The sequence below is a fragment of the Chinchilla lanigera genome, unplaced genomic scaffold (assembly GCF_000276665.1).
Source record: "Chinchilla lanigera isolate Chin_1 unplaced genomic scaffold, ChiLan1.0 scaffold00030, whole genome shotgun sequence".
Classification (NCBI taxonomy): Eukaryota; Metazoa; Chordata; class Mammalia; order Rodentia; family Chinchillidae; genus Chinchilla; species Chinchilla lanigera.
Genome location: NW_004955431.1, coordinates 18,967,305 through 18,973,304, shown reverse-complemented (window position 1 = coordinate 18,973,304; position 6,000 = coordinate 18,967,305).

Genomic DNA, 6,000 nt, shown 5'->3' with positions numbered 1-6,000 from the left:
ATATTCATGTTCATGTTCATGTTCAGGAGGCAGCTCGAGTAGATCACTGAGAAGCCGCCACAGCTCCACTGAAGCGCCACCACCTGGAGGGTTCCTGGATGGGAGGAATTTTGTGGGCAGTGGAAGATACGCTGTCACCATCTTTGCACATGTGACTGTGATCTGGGGGGAAGGGCACAAGCCCGAAGACACCCAGAGAGTAAGGCTGTTCTCACTGGTGACATTTGTGCCGCATTCTTCTTTGCCCCTGGCGAGCCTTGCAACACCAGAGACTGTGGGCTCTGGGAGCCAAGCGGTTGATTGAAAATCCCAGGAGGCAGCAAATACAAATCTTCAGGGCCACCAGTTCTCCTGAAACACCCCACTTGCTAAATGGTGACTTTCAAGCCAAGAGCAGCAATTTTCCACAGCTCAAGTCTGGATTTTACCTCCTGGAAAAGACTATGAAACCACATGGGTCAGAAAGCCCGAAAGGTGTTTTTTTTTTTTGCTATTTTGCATGGAGCACTAGAGGGACCATGCCAAGATTTCAGATGTGCAGCAGCTGGATAAATTGTGTGTCCACAAATCTGCACAGCACCTTCAGAAAAGGAACTACTAGAGGTGTCTAAAAAACACGTGACTGACTTCCTTTGCTTTTCTCATCTTTTTTTAAAGCTTATCTGAACCTCTGAACTTACTTGGTTGGAAAGAAGTAGAGAAAAAAATCCTGCTGGCACTGGTTGTTTTGTTTTCTCAATTTTCTTGTCAACTGACTCATGACAGAAAAATGTCAATTTTGATCAATTTTAATTCCACAGAGGGGAAAAAATAGAGAATTTATAGGCAGCTATTGGGAACAAAGGAACCATCTGGTTTTTTAAGTCTAATTTTTCTCTGAAATAGTTCTCTCCAAGTAATAAGATCTTTATTTTTCTACCACTGCAGCACTGTGAACATTCCTGTTTTCCTGTAATCACATAGCCCAGCTCAGGTGGGTTTCTCCAGTAAGAGCCTTTGGTGGGCTGCCATTTCTGAGGGCTTTTGGGGAGCCCAGCAGCTCTGTCCCTTTAAGTGCGGAGGGTTTCGCTATCATGGGAAATAGCCTGGGTGACTGGTGGAGGTCATCCAATCCTGGTTATCCCAGTTCATTTGTCATTTTATAGTGACATTTCTCACTTTCGTCCAGGAGTCCCTAAGGATGTTTTACGACATTGTGGCTACAACTCACTCCCCCACCCAAGAACATAGAGGGGGGCTCTGTGAATTGGGCAGGGTCTCTTGTAGCCCTTGTGATGGCCACCAGGGTGTCCAGGTCTTTCAGCCTTTGGAGTCTTCCTTCTTGTCCTGAGTGCCCACTGGCTCTTGGCCCTGGGTATGCAGGGGCATCTGCTTCACCAGCTCTGAGGATTCTTGACAGAGCCTCAGTTCTGCTCATCAGTCCACACCCCATGACTTCCTTGTTCAGAGTTCCCTTGCTCACCATCTTAGCTTCTTGGGCCCTGTTCTTCTTTCTGCCCCTCTTTCTCTCACCCACCCCAATGTCAAACACAGCTCCCTTTCCACAAGACAGTGGCACCCAGCAGATTCTCCTGAAGGCTAGGATGGAAGGAGCCCCAAATGAATGGTATACAGCAGTGACCTATGTCAGGCACTGGTTTCTGTGGTGTTTGTGTTGCTGGGTGCTCTTTTATCCGTGGGAACTGGTGCTATCACATATCCCTTCCCTCCCATTTCCCCATCTCCAGTTATCCTGTCCAGCCTCTCAGCCAGGCTGCTCTGAAATCACTCTCCTCCTACTTTATTTTGCTTCAGGGCTTTCTAATCTCACCCTTCCAGGATAGACTATACTCAGGGGAACTCTCCTCCCTCCACCAAAAGATCCATGGAACCAGTGAAGACATTCATCCCCCAAGATGAAAGAAGGAAGCAAGAGTGTGCAGTAGAGAGGAATTATGTCCTGTCTTGTACAAGGTGTCAGCGGGCACAATCAACAGCTTGGGCATTAGATTTATTTCTCACTAAGCCATATTATAATCTTCAAGACTTTAGTCAGGCATGTTCTTTGCCGCTCTGGGATTTAGGTTCAAATACACATTATGTACCTAATATGTACCAGACATTCTAGTAGGTGCTACAGAGACAAGGGTGAATAACACAGGCCTGTTCCCCAACCTTGTGCAGCTGATGAAGAAGGTGAGCTGAGCACTACAGAGAATTCTGGAACCCTAGAACTCCAACTATAGGTGATTTACAGAGGGCCTTCTTGGTGTCTTGTTCATCCTTCACCACATGTCTCCAAGGAGTTTCCTACCTACATTTTCAGATGAAGAAACTGAGGTTCAGAGATGAATCAGATAACAGGCCCATCATCATGTACCAGACCATTTGCAGAGGTGACTCCCCAGGCTGAGTCCCTTCCATCATGTCTCACTGTCTTCAACTACATGGTTATCCAAAAAGTTTGGGATTTGCCTGCCTTCCCATACTCTGAAATCCATTATTTCTGGCCCTACTATAGACAAGAGATGGGAAAATGTCAGTAAGTACTAGACAAGGTTTATTAAATAGACCAGTGAATTTAACCTAATGATATTTTTGAAATTCAAAGGTAAGCAAAAAACAAAAAATGTTAGTATCTACGTAAATTATTACAACTGCATAAATCTGAGTATGCCTTGCCATTTCTCTTTTATTACATGAAACAAAAGAATTGAGGAACACTGATGATTTTAAGAGGAAATATTTATGAACCATGGATTCTACATGCAACCATATTAATGTGTACACACACACACACACACACACACACACACACACACACACAATCAGACATCCTAAACCTCAGAAAGTCAACCACAAAAATGACCTGCCTTCAAAAATTACCTGAAAAAGAGTGCTGAAAACAAATTAGAGTGGGACAGATAGTGGTTAAGTATGAGCAGTAAACTATGAACCAGCCAAGTATACTTGGTTTCATACTATTAAGATATTATCAAATATTTACTTAATTATTGCCAATGTGGTTACAAAATCTAATGTAAATACAGTAACTGTTGAAAGAAAAGATACATATTATGAAGTAATATATAATAATAATAATTTAAGTAAAAAATCCACATTAAATAAACGAAATCTGGGAACGGTTGGAAGAGAGAGAAAATAAATGCAGTACTATTGTACTAAATTTTATATTTTATATGAGAAAGACAATAGATACTATTTAATTCTTACCATTGATAACTAAAAAGAAATAAATTGAAACTAATGTTAATTAAGAACATTGTAAAGAGAGGATTCATTACATTTTTCAGAATATTAGAAGAAAAAAATAAAGTAGATCAGAAAAATATACCTCATTATGTACATAATCGTTGCTCTTAAATAATGAAATTGTGTGTAATTGTGCTGTTTTTAAAAATTTTCTTGTGCTTCCCAAATTTTATGCTAAATGCCCATCATTTCATAATATAAAACAAAAGCTACATAATTATTATAGAAAAACTTGCTCCCTTTTAAAAGCTATACATTCGTCCAATAACTAAACTTCACAGTTTATCACACAAAATAGCCATGCTAACTAGATTTTTCCTTTTCTAGTCACCTACAGTCCCAGCATAAAACTGATCTGTCTCAAAGCCTCAAATGTGGGAATTAAAAAGTTGATATATGACTGATATATCTGGAACCTTCTACGGGTACATTGGGTGACCATTTCTGTGCAAATCGCATCAGATGAAGAGTCGCTTACCTTACATTGAGAGTTTGGTCATTCAAGCACCTGGACAAGACCTTCTCTGTTAAGCAATTTATTGTTAGCTTCTTAAAAGTCACATATCTGCCTTCTAGTGAGCATCTGTCGTGCTCCAGGATGGGTACCTGATAACTTACACCCAATCTCATATCAATTCTCACTTCAACTCTATCTAGTAGAAATCTGTGCCCCTTCTTTACAGTGAAGAAGATAGGCTCAGAGAGATCTATTTGCCTGCCCGATGACCAGTGACACAGCATACTCAGAGTGACCTTAAAGCAAGTATAAATATATTAGTAATGAAAGAGACACTACCCATTTTGGAGGATCAGAAGAAAGAAAATGCCCAATTGCACTGCACTCACACAGCCATATAACACAGCAGCTGATTATATTACTGTAGTTCAGCCACTTATTCACTAGAATATTCAACAAATACATGCTACCCCATTTGAGGAAGGTAGAGCCCTAGGAACTGTGTGGTCTTCCCAGACTTAAAAGGTAAGTTTCCAGACAAACTCAGGAGCTGAAATAAGGACAACCCAATGCAAGTCAAATGTGATGAATGTGCTATGAAAGACAAATGCAAAATGCTGTGAGACTTCAAAGAAGTCTTCACCAGCTGGGGGTGATGACGGATGGAGGGAGGTCTAGATGGAAACCAGGGGTGACTCCACATACAGCAGGCAGAGGGAACAACAGGGGATAGGAAGATCATAAGGCACAGGGAAGCGCCGTGGTGGGTAAGGAGGGCAGGGTGACAGGGGGGGCCCTGAGACACTCATCTGAGACTTTACAGCTTACTCAGAAGGTGCTGAAGACCAGCTGTGAGAGAGGAGTTTATGACCACTGCTGGGCTTAGGAAGAGTAACCTACCAGTAATGTGAGGGTGGTGGGGACAGAATAAAATGGACAGGGAGTGGAAATGGAATAAACAGCTGTCAGGAGAAGGAGACCTGCACGATGAATCAGTCGGGTGGCCCAGGAGAAACCAGCCCTGAGCTCCAAGCCTGGGGGCTCAAAGCTCTCACAATGGCCCCAGAGGCCTGTCACCCCCAGAGTTCCCGTATCCACCTCCTTTCCTTTTCTCCCCTCTGCCCCAGCCACAGTGCTTTCTTCAAACTTCAAACATTGGACAAACTCAGCCATGTGGTCTCTGCATGGGATCTCTGACCTGCAGCCTCCTCCCAGACACTTGTATGTCTGCCCTCTCACCCACTTCAGGCCCTTGCCCCAAGGTCAGCCTCTTGTGAGGGCCCCTAATCAGCCTTCCCTACACTCCCCTTTCCCCTTTTCTTGCTCCAGTTGCTTCCATCGTGAATATTGCTTTCTAACATACTGTGTCATTTTACTTATTGGTTATGTTTTATTGTAGGACTGCTCTTATTAGTGTCAGTTCCAGGGATTTTGGTGTGGTTTGTCCATTGCTGTCTTCCCACAGTGCATAGTAAGTGCTCATTAAATATTTGCTCCATGGTGATGAAGGCATGGACAAAACCCAGACGTCAGAGAAGAGTGCTGGCATGGGCAGGAGGAGAAAATAAGTGTTATGGTTTATATCTGGATGCCACCGAAAGCCTGGTGTGCTAATAGGTGGGGCTTTTGAAAGGTGATTGGATTATGGAGCATATATGTGACTTGCTGTTGGGAGGTGGGGTCTGGTTAGAAGAGGTGGGTCACTGGGGATGTGGTCTGGAAGGATTCATCTCCCTCCCAGCTCCTCCCTTCACTCACGGGCTTCCTGTTTACCACACCTTGAGCGGCCCTCCTCTGCCATGTGCTCTCTTCCAACCTGCCCTTCTTTGGAGCCAGCAGAATAGATACTGAAACCTCTGCAAACCATGAGCCAAAATAAACCTCTCCTTCTTCACGTTGCAGCGTCAGCTATTGTGTCTCATTTAAAAGAAAGCGACTAAGGCAATGGGGCTCGTTACAAGCATTTAGTCATAGCCGCTGGGATGTCAGGCAGCTGGCAGTGTGTGCCCGGAAATGAGGAGGACCTGGGTTCAGCTGAGAGCCTGGCTGGGGACGGAGGGACACAGACAGGGAACTTGGATTTGGAACGCAACAAGGGCACTGTGCGTGCAGCGTTGGAGGACAAAACAGGAAGTGGGAAGGTAAATGGAGGAAGGAGAATGTACCCGGAAGTAGGTGATCGAATGTGACTCACATTGCAGCGGCAGCAGAGAGAAGGAGGAGGCTTGGGTGTGATCAGTGGCCTTTGGGGATCCGTGGTGTCCTTTGGGAAGAACTTTAAAATCGTGTGG